Source organism: Benincasa hispida, chromosome 3, assembly GCF_009727055.1.
Source record: "Benincasa hispida cultivar B227 chromosome 3, ASM972705v1, whole genome shotgun sequence".
Lineage (NCBI taxonomy): Eukaryota > Viridiplantae > Streptophyta > Magnoliopsida > Cucurbitales > Cucurbitaceae > Benincasa > Benincasa hispida.
In genome coordinates this window covers 15,158,733-15,172,946 of record NC_052351.1, presented here as the reverse complement: position 1 = coordinate 15,172,946, position 14,214 = coordinate 15,158,733, and the positions used below count along the sequence as shown (strand labels likewise).

The following is a 14,214-nucleotide window of genomic DNA, read 5'->3' as shown; positions in this document are numbered from 1 at the left end:
TCGAGCCTATAGTTGTTTGGTTCCAGCAAGAGATTCAAACAACAAATTCCAAAAAGAAAGATGAGCTCGTTGGAGAGGACAACGAAGGGTGGATAGTTGTGACTCGTCGAAAAAGAAGATAGCCGAACTCCACCCAAAAAAAGTCGCATTCCTATCGAAGCTATAGAAGAAGGAACAAGACTCATAAAAAGAAAGGCAAAAAGATGACACGAAAGCTTAAGCCTACTAAGAAAGAAGACAAGAACTTTCTTCAATTCCGACGGCCGGCAACTTCGGCAGAATTTCTCCCAATAAGCTTTCTCAATAATCATTCAGAGAAAGCATCAGAAGTTATTGCATGTCATACTATCGGCATAGTGGAAGTCGACAACAATCATATAACTTTCGAAGAAGTCAACGACTCAGAAGAAATGAAGCAAAAAACTTCTGTCTTTGATCGTATTAAACCTTCAAGTGCTCAATCTTCAGTCTTTCAAAGATTGAGTATGGCCACGGTAGGAGAAGAAGACCAATCACTAGAAGAAATTCGGGCTTTAATGTCGGTTGGCAACCGACATTAAAGATAGTGTTAATAAAGCCCCTTTAATGTCAGTTACTTTTAATGTCGGTTTTAAACCGACATTAAAGGGCTTCAATAACACCAATAACACAGCCTTCAATGTCGGTTGCAACCGACATTAAAGATCTTTAGCGATTAAAGCCTGTTGGTTGCAACCGACATTAAAGCTTGTTTTTTTTTAATTCTTAACCGACATTGAAGCCCGAATCTGTCCATTTTATCAATTATTGTCCGTTTTTTAAAGTTCCCTTGCCAAATCCATTTTTTGACACATCATCATTGAACGCTATGGCTATGACATATTATTCATGTATGGATTGTAAATCTATTACATTTAATCTGCAAATTTTGCTATAGAATCATAATTTAAAAGGCGTACAATAATTCAGGCCTTGAAAACACAAATTACAAGTAATACAAAGATTATGATTTTACAAACATTATAAGTTTACAGTCCTTCTCCACTTGGTAAGTATGGATCCCTTCATAATTCTTCTTGAACAGACCATTTAGCTTCAACAGTGTCTGGCTATAGGCATCTTTATCTGACCACTGTTGTTCAAAGGATCACGAACAATAAAGGTTTGGGCGTAAGCGTAACACATGCAACGAAAGATTGTATCCATTCAAATATATATACATAGATATAAATGGATAAAATGTTTGAGACCTTACCCTTAGAAACTCTGCAACTTTTGCCAGCTAACTGTTGCTGCTCGAATGTACTTTGATTTCCATGCCAAGAGAAAACAGAAGAGCTGGATTGCAGGATAAAACACTCATTAGAGTTCAGTGAGGTTGCAACCTAGATAATCATAAGTTGAGACGTTGCCATAAGACTTGCAATGGCTCAAATTAGTACAGGCTTTCAGCATAAACATGAAACATGACCCAATGACAATGTTATAACATTATTTCCAGTCAGCTTGAATATGTATGCACACATATATTTCAAACCTCAAGAGGCAATATTGAAAGGAATTTTAAAAAGCATGAATCACACTTAACATAGAAAGAAAATTATAAATCACTACTTACGGTACAACTTCAACTTAGCAGACCCGCTTGTAATTGTTTTGATGATATGGAATGTTTGTGATATCTAGTAAGGGCACGATCTTCCATGTAAGTTTCATTAGCCAAACTTTAATCTGCTATGAGTTCTTGTACTAGAGCTCAAGCCACCCTACACCAGAATTCATTAAGAAAATGATGGTTATCTATGTCTCTCAAGGACCCTCTCAGTTCCACATCAGAACCTTGTAAAAGAAACTACAACGTGATTCTAATCAAAAGAGATGAGTTAAGAAAGAAGCTTTATAAGACTACCACCTTAAGCACCACAAAAGGTTGAAAGAGGGCAATAAATTGGGGTGGCTCTTTGCCTTGAAATATATGACTCTGCCAAAAGAAAAAAGCATATGATAAGGAAATTCCCAAAGATAGAAACTATCATGTATACTTTATGTTTATGGTACCTAAACAGGCCTCCCTTTTAGTGAGTTGGACATTGTATTCGTCAACCGCGTAGCCATCTTTTGATCTTCTTGAGGTTTGAAATAATAGAAAATGGTTTAACAACAATGAACACATATGTTTATGTACAAATGCACTTAAATATGTCATGATATGAAAATGTAAGGAATGAGAAAACATCCCTACATTTGTTTACAAGCAATTATTCTTTTACAGGATTCAAGAGTACTTTCATTAGATCAAGGAAACCATCTTCCACTATTCCCTTTCTTAGAGAATCAGCACTAGTTATTCAACTGAATTGGCAAGTGTACCATCATATTCCAAGTTTAAGTATGTAACTTACAATAGTTAGATTTTCTTAAAATAAACCCTAAATGCTAACTAACCTCGATGCTATCCTTTCCAAACCAAGAGCACAAGAAATAATCTTCTTTCCTCTCACCAGAGTGGTAGGTGTAAAGAATGATGTAGCAGTCTCCACTATAAAATTTACCAATATTCTCTGCAAGCAATGGAGTTTTGGCACTGCCATTGATTCGCCATACCTAGAGAATGAAAACCATCAGGACCTCGATTAAACAATCAAAACTAATCTAACAATTTCAAACAACCAAAACTGGTATCATTTAAACCTCTATTTTCCCGCCTCCCTCCAGCAACGGTGGAACTTCCTCATTCACTGGTGCACTTTTTGTTAATCCCTTGACATCGAGACCTTGTTGCTTCAATATAGTTGTTTACAAAAAAAGTATCATTTTGAATAATAATTAAAGCAAGCAGAATAAAAAACTCATTTTATTAATTAGATGTGGTAACTACCAGCTACTTTCCTCTTCCTTCCTCAGCACCTGTAGTCACTAATCCAACTGGCCAGGACTCGAAGTTGGACTTAAAAGAATGTGTTTCATAGCCTTATATAACCCGAGTCACATGAGTTGCCTTTGGCCTATTTTAGCTGGCAATAAATTCCTGAATATAAAGTATTGTTTGATAAATCCTGTCCATAACTTTAATTATTTGAAATTTTGGCACAGAAAGTTACTTCAGCTACTTGAATTTTTACTTTTCGCTCATCTACTTACATCACTCTTCCAACCCAAACAAATATTTCAGCACCACAGTCCAGGAGATAACACTTATTATTTTCCAGTATGCTTAGGCTAACAACTACCCACATCCAAATTGCTAGATTTCTCCTAACTACAGCAGCAAACTTCTAGTACACAGTAAAAACACATCCAAATGAGATACACCAAATCACAGTAAAAATTACCTTCTCAAGTGTCTCATTAATTGCTTCATCACTCAGCTTCTCACTTCTACCTTTCTTAAGGATGTTATCACAAAAGATAGCAAGTAATTATGCACTAGAACTTCAAGTAATTCAACAAATGTATCATATACAACAAAACCATTAATCAAATCGAATTTCAAAGGCCATAGACACATAAAAAGGCCAAAATTTAAGAGTAGAGAGACATATTGGAGTGAAACCATAGCTGGCTTTCATTGAGATATTTACACAAACAGTTGAGAGGCGTAAACATAAGAACAAAAATTTCATGCCAAAACACACAAAGTAACAACATGCCTCCAACATTGAGACATTTTCTTTACAAGTTCACAAGGTTCTCAACCCCCTTCTCACAAAATCTCACCAATGCATGATTTCTACCATATAATCCTAAACCATATCTCATGTCAAAACACATAAAGTAACAACATGCCTCCAACATAATCATATGCACAACCAAACATTCTCAACAAGTCAACAAAGTCATATGCACCATATCACTTAATAACTCATTCACACGTAAGCTATTACACTACTACATGACATCACAACATGCTATTATTTAGCCAAAACACATGATTCAAGATGATCAATATGTAGCCATAAATAATATATAAATTACAATAGAAGCCCGAAACATGCTAGCACACAACAAATAGACTCCAGAAGTAGAATTCCACTTGCACAACACGTATAAAAGAACTTCTAAACTATTTGAAAGACTCCCAAAGCAATTTTAAATCTCAATTCAGACACTTTGAATCAAGTCTAAACAAAAGAGTCTCATATTCTTGCCGAAAAATATTCAAAGAGTTTTGAAGCTATTCTGAATCCTAAAGAACCAAATCCTTGCTAGTTGGTGTCCGAATTTGCTTAATCCTTGTCCAATAGAAGGAAAACTTTGTTGTAAGCTACAGGATTTTCAAAATATTTTCATCAATAAATCCAAGCTAAAACATATTTTTGATATAAATTTCCAACGAATCATAATATTAAAAGTACCATAAATGCCCATGAATCAGTGATAGGAAACTGTCATCAAAACTACAATTTAATTACTCTAAAAACAAGTCATGCTCATAAAATCAGGTAAAACTGCAAAGGTTTATTTTCAAGGAAAGTAGTCACTCACAGTCAAGGGCAAGAACTGTTTAGGTTGTAAGCTTCCCCAATCTCCGTTTTTCCTGAAATTGTTCAACCAATAATATTAACACCATTTTTTCTATTTCAAACGCCTTGTTCATCAGTGTTTTGACTTTTTTTCTTTTTTGTTAATAATTTGAATGAGTAGCTGGTTTACTCTTTATATTTTGGTCATAAAATCCACCTTGAATAAAATGATACCTGTAGGAAGCTTTGGTTATCTCAAAGCCAGTTTTAGTGATTATCATCCTTGATCTTGGATATTATCTTGTTACATTACCAATTTAGCTTTAAGTAGTTGTTGAATTAAGGTTAAACTTTACTCTGACCCACATGTGTTCTAGGCAAATGGGTAATAGCTTGAAACTGGCTGTGGAATGAGCTAAGGATGTTTTGTCTTTTGGAAAATGGTGTTTGTTTCAATGGATTGGACCTGTCTACGATCTCCTCCTTTAAAACAGTCTTATTAAAGTTGCATAAACTTTTCTTTTGGTTGTGTGTATTCTCTTTTCATAATGACAGTGATTTTGAACCATTCAATCCAAATCTGAATGGAAATTGGTTTTCTTTGGGGGGAGGGGGGGGGGGAATTAATTTGAATCCAAATTTATAAATTAATGACAGTGATTTTGAATCATTCAATCTAAATCTGAATGGAACACCTATAAAATGATAATAAATGCAACAATGTCAAAATAAAATAAATAAATAAATAAAGATTTGTAACTTACAATGATCGATGACAGTAAGGTGTACTCGATGGCTGCAGCTTGTTCGACGAATGACATGAAAAAGATCTATAACCCAGTTTTTTAAATTAAAAAAGGAAAAAAAAAAAAGAAATCTAAGACTAAACTTACGTTTCAACCGGCAGCAGTTGACGACCTTAGTGGCAACGGTGGCGGACGACACGACCGAGCGACAACAGCAGTGGATGATCTTCAGATGGTTTATGAATATAAAAAATAACGTGCTTATGCTAAAAACAGACCACGGATGGACGGCACCACAGCTGGATGACACGACGGATGGGCACCATGAACGAACGACCACGGACAGATGCAATAACCTGATTTGCACAGTCAAACATTGGACGACGAACAACCTTTCGCATGACCAAGCTTGGGGTAAGAGAGAAATGAAATGGTTTGGCGGCCGAGAATGAAAATAGAAAAATTAGGGCTTTTTCATTAAAGCAAGAAAAAGAAATAATTAAATTAGACCTTTAATGTCGGTTTTTAAACTGACATTAAAGATCCGTGTTTTTTTTTAAAAAAACCGACATTGTATCTCCAGTTTCACTTTTTCCAACCAACATTAAAGGCCAAAATTCTTGTAGTGAATGTCCAACAACTACTTCTACTCGAACTTCAGCCTTCGAAAGGCTAAGTATATCTACATCAAAGAAACATCGACCTTCAACATCTGCTTTTGATCGTCTCAAGACAACAAGCGATCAACATAAAGGAAGGATGAAAATCTTGAAGGCGACGTCATTCCATGAAGAAAACAACGATGAAAAGATTCACAGTTGTGTCCCTTCACGCATGAAGATGAAATTTTCTGTTGACATAAGTACAAAAGGTTCCTTGATAATGAAGCCAAAACTCATAATATTGACGAATCCTACAAATGAAAGGATGATCAAAACCATGATGAAATAAGAGCTTCTGAAGTTTAAATGAAGAAGCTTCTCATCGCAAGAGCCTAAACTGCATGATGCTCCTAGCCTGTATGAGCTTAAAATGTGAAAGGCCCAAAAAAAAAAATGTACGAACTACGTGACGACTTTGATCCCTGTCAATTATAAAGGGTATGTAGGCAACTTAGAGAAATTTAAGTTCAGTTGCGCACGCAAAAAAAAAAAAAAAAAAAAAAAAAATCTTTTTAAACTACATTATGACTTGATCCCTATCATTAAGAAGGGTATGTAGGCAGCTTGAAAAAACTTCAAGTTCAGTTCAGTTAAAAAAAAAACTTGAACTACGTCATGATTTGATCCCTTTCTTTAAAGGTACGAAGAAAACTTAAAGAAATTTAAGTTTAATTCATCAGAAAATGTACCACAACCACCTAAGTATGACACTACAAGATTGATGTTGATCATCCTCGTTAAAGAATGACACTCCAGATTGAAGATGTTCATCCCTATTGAGGGTAACACAATGGATTGAAGATGTTCATCCCTTGTAAGGAGCCAGCATAGTAAATAAAAGGCACACACTTGAAATGCCCTTCGCTTCCTCTTTAAAATCAAACTTAGATGCTCCTCCATCTTCAAGTTCAGAGGCTTCGTCGATACTTTTTAATCTTCAAGTGTAGAGGCTTCATCGATGCTCCTCCATCTTCAAGTTTAGAGGTTTCATCGATGCTTCATCTCTATACTCAAGTCTGGAGGTTTTTCAATGCCATCTTCACGCTCAAAGTCGCGAAGTCGAGCTCAATGTGAAGATTCATCGATGCTTTGTCAAACTCAAGTGCAGAGGATTCACCGATTCTTCAAAGCTCAAGTGCAGAGGATTCGTTAATACTTCGTCAAACTCAAATGCAGAGGATTTGTCGATGCTTTGTCAAACTCAAACTTGAAGGTCCCGTTGATGCTTCTCCATCCTCAAGTTTAGAGACTCCATTGAAGTTGTTCCATCTTCAAGTTCAAGATTGGCGTTCATGGCCCCATTTCCATCTTTAAGTTCAAGGTCGGTGTGCATGGCTCCGTTCCATCTTCAAGCTCAAGGTTGGTGTGCATGGCTCCGCTTCATCGTCAAGTTCATGGTCAATGTGCATGGCTCGACTCCATCTTCAATGACTCGGTCTACAAAATCATGACGCAACTTTGCTTCATCTCTAAAGTCTGGTGTGGTTCGCTTCATCTTCAAAGTCGTGGCGTGGCTTCGCTTCATCTCCAAAATGTTGGGGAGTTTCACTTTATCTCTAAAGTCTGGCATGGTTCACTTCATCTCCAAACTGATGGCGGGACTTCGCTTCATCTCCAAACTCATGGTGCGGTTTCGTTTCCTCTCCAAAATGTTGGCTTCGCTTCATCTCCAAAGTCGTGGCGTGGCTTCGTTTCAACTCCAAACTGATGGCGCGATTTCACTTCATCTCCAAACCGATGACGCGACTTCACTCCATCTCCAAAGTCATGGTGCGGTTCCAAAATGTTAGTACAACTTCACCCTTCTCCAAAATGTTGGTGTAGCTTCGCTTCCTTTCCAAAAATGTTAGGTGTGGTTCCACCTCATATGCGAGATCAAGTTTGGTTTGCCTAACTCCACCTCATATGCGAGGACAACTCTAGTCCACCCAGCTCCACCTCATATGCGAGGATAACTCTGGTCCCTTATCTTCAAATTTTGATCAAAGAGTAACATAATAGGAGTAACATAATAATGTAGACCTTTTGGGGATCCTCCCTAGGGTGATCGAATGGGAGAGTTGTAAGCCTTTGTGGGGCCCCTCCCATGATGATTAGGATATACGAACGATGCTATAAAGTGGATCTTTGAATCCTCCCTAGGGTGATCGAATGGGAGAGTTGTAAGCCTTTGCGAGGCCCCTCCCATGACGATCAGGATGCACAAACGACGATGCTGCTACAAGGCAGACCTTCCCTAGGGTGATTGAATGGGAGAGTTGTAAGCCTTTGCGGAGCCCCTCCCATGACGATCAGGATGCACGAACGACGCTACAATGCACAGGATGTTGCTACAAGGCAGACCTTCCCTAGGGTGATTGAATGGGAGAGTTGTAAGCCTTTGCAAGGCCCCTCTGATCAAATGGTGATCAAATGGGAGAGTTGTAAGCCTTTATGGAACCCCTCCCATGACGACTAGGATGTACAAGCACGAGAGGCGATACAATAGTTCCAGGGTCATCCCTTTGTATACCAAGGAGACGGTCATTTATCGAGGAATTGCTGCAAAAAAATAATAAATAAAACATCACCTCCTATAAAAAAGAAATTAACAAGAAAAAAAAACGAAGAAAAAGAAATAAAAAAGAAAAGAAAAAGAAGAAGAAAAGGGAAAATAAAAAAAAAACACATGAAAAACAAAGAAAAGAAAAGAGAAAAAGAAGAAAATAAAAGAAAAAAGAATGAAAAAAAAAGAAAAAAAAAAGTAAAGAGAAGAAGAAAAAAATGAAAAAGAATTTATTAAAAAAAATATAAGAATAATATGAACAAAATAAAAAAAATGTGAAACAAGAAAAAAAAAAAGTAAAAAAAGTGCAAAAAAAAATTCTGAATAAAAAAAAAAGGAAATTAAGATGCAAACATCCTGAAGACTGAAGTCATTTGAAGATGCAAGAAGACTGAAGTCATTTGAAAATGCAAACACTCTAAAGACTGAAGTCCTTTGAAAATACAAACAATTCTACATTTAGAGAGTCCAAAGAGAATTCATCAACAAGCAGAAGACTGAAGTCCTTCGGAGATACAAGTATTCTTCCAAGACTTCAACTCCACGATCATCATGCGTTTCGCTTCCTCAAATCAAGCGTACGCATTCAACTGAGAGAGAATAAGAAGATCAAGTACTAGAGATCGAACCACATCGCATCAAATCAACTTCAACATCAACACCAACTTAAGTTCAACTCCACGAAACAAGTTTCTCCAGAAGCCTCATGCGAACACTAATCCCCAAGAGGATTAACAAGCCCAAAGGCCGATCATCCAAGAAAATCAACAAGTCCAAAGACCGATCCTCCAAGAAGATCAACAAGCCTAAAGATCGATCACCCAAGAAGATCATCAAGCCCAAAGGCCGATCATCCAAGAAGATCATCAAGCCCAAAGGCCGATCATCCAAGAAGATCATCAAGCCCAAAGGCCGATCATCCAAGAAGATCAACAAGCCCAAAGGCCGATCACCCAAAAGATCAACAAGCCCAAAGCCCGATCAACTAGCTTAAAGTTTATAGTTTATTTTGAAAGTATCGAAATACTGTGTATTAGAGATTGTACTCACTTTTCACAAACTTAATACAAATACAAAGTTCAAGTTCCACGAAATAAATTTTTCTTGAAATCTCGTGCGAACATCGTGTATTCGTAATTTTTTTTTTATTCAGTGTTTACCGAAGAAAATTTTGGATTTTATGTCACATGAATTAAATTTGAAGTTATTGTCAAAATTAAATTCAATTTGGAGGGGAAGTAGTTAATTTTGAATTGGAATTAAGAGATGGATGATTATGGATGAATTTGGAGTAATATGAATTTAATTTGGAGTTATTATTAAAATTAAACTCAATTTGGAGGGGAAGTAGTTAATTTTGAATTGGAATTAAGAGATGGATTTGGAGTAATATGAATTTAATTTGGAGTTATTGTCAAAATTAAATTCAATTTGGAGGAGAAGTAGTTAATTTTGAATTGGAATTAAGAGATGGATGGTTATAGATGGATTTGGAGTTATTGTCAAAATTAAATTCAAAATTATGCTGGCTAATTGTCGGGTCGTTATAGATGGGAAAAATGTAACATCCTGTGTATTCGTAGAAATAAATTCACATGAATTTATCTCTTCCCTCTCTCTCCCTCACATGCGATACACCCCTAAATTCTCTCTCTTTTGTCTTTACGAAGCGTCCCCACCCACTGATATTTTTTTCTCCCCGTCGTTCATTCCTTCACCCAGTAGCCATGTTGTCGATTGCCTTCAACCAGCGCCTCGCCGCAGACAGCGTCGCTGCTCGCCTCCAGCCAATCGTCGCGCCGTCTGCCAGATCTGAGCGTGCCGCTCGTCTGCTGCCACTGATTTGCCGCACAGATTTTCTTTCCTTCATCACTGTTCTTGTTGGATTTTGGCTTCAGGATTGAAGTTGGTGTGGAATTTATTTGTTGTTTAGCGGGTTGGTTTTGTTGGCGTTTTCGGCAAAGTTTGGGAACGTTAAGTTGAGTGCTGCTAGTGTTTGATTGCTTTAGCTAGTCTTGGAATTTCAACTCGAGGTAAGTAATCTTACTATTGGAACCACCTATGTGCTAGACGATAAATTTAAGATTAATTTTGAGGATTTTAAGACTGCTTACATTGAGATGCATACGGATAAATAAGTTGATCTTGGTTATGTTTTGAAGTATGTTATGAGTGCTAGCATGAACTAAGTTAATTTGTTATTATGATTTGCTAGATGAACATTGAGTTTGATGATATGTATTTGCATGTTATGGGACTATGTTTTATGATGCATGTTATGTTTATGATATTGGTAGTTACCCCTACCCATAATTAGACACCCACCAGAGGTGGTGATCTCTTCCGAGATTTCACTCGAGGTTTGTGTTTCCTTCGGGATTCACCAGAGGTTGTGTCTCCTTCAGAATTCACCAGAGGTGGTCTCCTTTGGGATTCACTAGAGGTAGTGGGTACTCCTAACTATGGCAGAATGAGATTAGATATTCATTTATATGTGTTCCATGAATATTAAGGGCGTATGTTCGTCCCACCAGAGGTTGACATTTAGAGGACATGGATGTCTAGCCTGACCTCGATAGTGGGGTTACTTACTGAGTATTTTATACTCATCCTTTCTTATGTTATGTTTTTTAGGTAAGTGCAAGAATGCACCGACGAATGACAGAAGGAATCTGTGATCGTGCCATTGGGACCAAAGAAATGCTTCCGCTCATGTTTTCATGTTTTAGTGTTTTAAAATTCCAATCTTGATGTGAGAACTTAGAATTTCATGGTTGAAATTTTTATTTATCAGACTTCATGAAATATATTTTGAATGATTTTTAGTTATTTTGATGTTACAAAAGTATTTATGTAAATAAATTCGTTTGATTTAGTTAAAATTTGTGAGAGAGTTGTTTTGAGGTTTATGCATATATGAAGTAATGGCCTTGTATAAGTCCTAGAAAGTTCGGGTCGTTACAAGATCGTTCGTGTAGCTCGCTCCCAGCTGCGCCTCAGCTTCTGTCCGACGCTGTTTTCAGTCGTTCGTCGTCTGGCTCTGCCAATAGTTCCAGTCGCTCTTTCGACGAGCGGCACGTCCCTTTTGTTTAGTGCCTTCGTTCACCGGAATCTTGGATTTTTGGGTAAGATTTAGGGTGTTTTTGAAATGCCCATTGAGATTGATTTAGGTTTTTTCTAATATTTAACCTACCCGTAACGTTTTAAAGGTTAGATTGGAGTTTTGAAGGCGTTTTCGTCACTGTCCAACAACTTCAACGAGGGTTTTGGACAGTTTGGTATACTTTTAGGTAATTTGTTGATCGTTGGTGTGAGTTTCAATTAATCTTGTTTACCCATAGGATTTGGTTTTAATTCTGGATGTTATGGTGATTTAAGAGGTGGAGGTGAAGGTTTAAGCAGTTGTCTGTTTGACTTAAGGGTTAATTTTGGTAAGTTACCTACTGTCGGTTCGCTCTCAAACCTAAGTGTGTGTTAAGTATTGGTCCCTATGTTGGTTTGTGATATTATGACATGTTTGTTGGTTAGTTGAAATTTTGGAAACTTATGTTTTTACCATGGAGACCTTGATAGTATATTTTGATGCATATTTGATTGATGAATGGATTTGGAGACTGTTGGTTAGTTGAAATTTTGGAAACTTATGCTTAAGTTGAATTATTGTGGCTATTAGCCTCCTTAATGGGCTATTCACATCGTATGTGGTGAGCCTTCAGACTCACACCTTATGCCTATGTACGGTGTGAAGGAACTCTTATCAAAGAGTACCTCTGAGCGGAAGCAAGATCATTCCAAACTCATTGTGATAGAATTACCGCATTCACAATAAAATAGACTAGTTATGCATTTAACAACAAATTACAGGCATGCTTTGAACTTTAAATAACAAAGAGAACAAGATACATACCAGTTGAAGAACCCTTATTTGCCTCAAATCTCGTTCTCATCTAAGGACTGCACCTCTCGTTCTTGCTGAGATCGTCCACGCTATCGTATACCAAATCGCTGCATCGTTTACCCACGAACAGACTCCTCACGAACAAGGGAACAAGGAAGACACCACCACTTGGAACCTTCGGTATTCTCGGAGTGAGAATCCAGGAGGTGTGGGCTCTACTAGATTTGGTAGAGGGAAGGAGGAAGAGACGATCATTTACCACGACCAAGCAAGTGGGAGATATCGGGTGTCTATTGTATAGACAATGTTTGATCGTTTAGGTAAAGGTACATGATCGTGTAGTAAAAGGGGCGAGATCGTATAGACGATCGTTTAGTAAAACGCTCAGACACGCGATCGTTTAGTAAATCCTATGCGATCGTTTAGTAAACCACGCACGTGTATACGATTGTCTAGAAACGTTGAGCTGTCGTTATGCTCTCGGTTTGCTATGCGATAGGCAGTATACACAATTCGGTGAGCAAATGTCTGATTCATTGCAAAATGAAAATAATTTTCATTTTATTCTTCAGTTACGAAAACTGAATGCAACCTCCCACTATCTCATTCGATTACAGAGAAAAACCGACACAATTATCCCATAATTGTTAAATTAAAAAATAAATATAATCTTATTATATTTATAACCTATGGTTTAATATTACATCGTATGCAACATATGAATCATAGACCTTTTCTCCTCCACTAGATATAAATCATATTCCTCCAATTAATGTATCTCATATATCATGTCAACTATATCATATAGAATTGACCAGTTCAATCATATCATATATAATCAAACTCCTTCTTGTCAATTTGAACACTTCAAACTGACCCAAAAACTGATTCTCAACTTGAATCCATTGAGCTACCAAGGGGACCTTATGCTATGGCTAGAAGCTCCAACGATACGTGAATAGCTGACTAAACTCTTTAGCCACGAGATGCACCATCCATTAACTACCAGGCATTCCACTAAAGACTGATAACTGCACTCTTCTCACCACAGATATATTTTTGTGTCCATCGAACATAACCAATCAACAGTACGATAACCTTTCATAGATGCTCGTAAGTACAGTTGGGCCAATTTATCGTTTTTCCCCTAACTTCTTAAGTACCACCGATCCCTCTAATGAACAATACATCATAGTCCTACTATGTGTGGCATCTCTCGGGCCATAAGAAGGTGTGTGGCGCCACATCGTTCAAGCCCCGGAATCAGCCCTTAAGGGAGCAATCTATCTACTTACCCCTGGTTCGGGAAGGAGTGAATTCCATCTTGTGTAGCTAAGTTCTCAACTCCCAAATCAGACGAATCCCCAAACTGGTAGGTTTGAGTCAGCAATCTAATCACACGCACCCATGCAAATCAAAGGACCGCTCTCAAAGGCAGAAGTTCCCAACTCACTCAGGATTGAGGTCATGTTATCTATGGTCATCCTAGTGAAGTGAAGTCTCTATCATGAATGACGTTATATAACGAGACTATAATACTTCGTGGTCCGGTCTTATACAAACTCCTTTGTGTAGGACGCCCCCGCTCGCATGTCTCCACATGAATGATCAAGATCAGACCATCTATAGAAAGTCACAACACTTGTAACTATTCTACAAAGCGGGCCGCATCCGTAGCGTTACCAGGATAAGATTCCCCTTCTATATCATATACTATAGACCATTTTGGTTATCACTTAAGACATGATCCACCTTTATGTCTCCACTCTCCACATACATGCTAAGTTACAAACAACAATCAGGGATCTTAATTTATTGATTTGTGGTAAAGCAATTAAAACATCCAATGTTCCATAGACAAAAGTGAAGAAAATATCATATATTATTACATCAAAGCGTTTGTTCAAAACTGTGTTTACAA

General features: G+C 37.3%; 1 long non-coding RNA gene across 3 annotated transcripts; it reads right to left on the bottom strand.

The window, feature by feature from the left end:
- Positions 1–1,733: 1,733 nt before the first annotated feature.
- On the bottom strand, positions 1,734–3,326 carry LOC120074383. 3 transcript variants are annotated; one of them, XR_005480977.1, is made up of 5 exons: positions 3,312–3,326; positions 2,671–3,007; positions 2,425–2,583; positions 2,038–2,105; positions 1,734–1,960 (listed from the first exon to the last, which is right to left on the bottom strand). It is a non-coding gene; the product is annotated as an uncharacterized LOC120074383 (long non-coding RNA). The 3 variants fall into 3 exon arrangements; XR_005480976.1 differs by lacking the exon at positions 3,312–3,326 and having other exon boundaries at positions 2,671–2,760; positions 2,858–2,873; XR_005480975.1 differs by lacking the exon at positions 3,312–3,326 and having other exon boundaries at positions 2,038–2,102; positions 2,671–2,816.
- Positions 3,327–14,214: the final 10,888 nt, after the last annotated feature.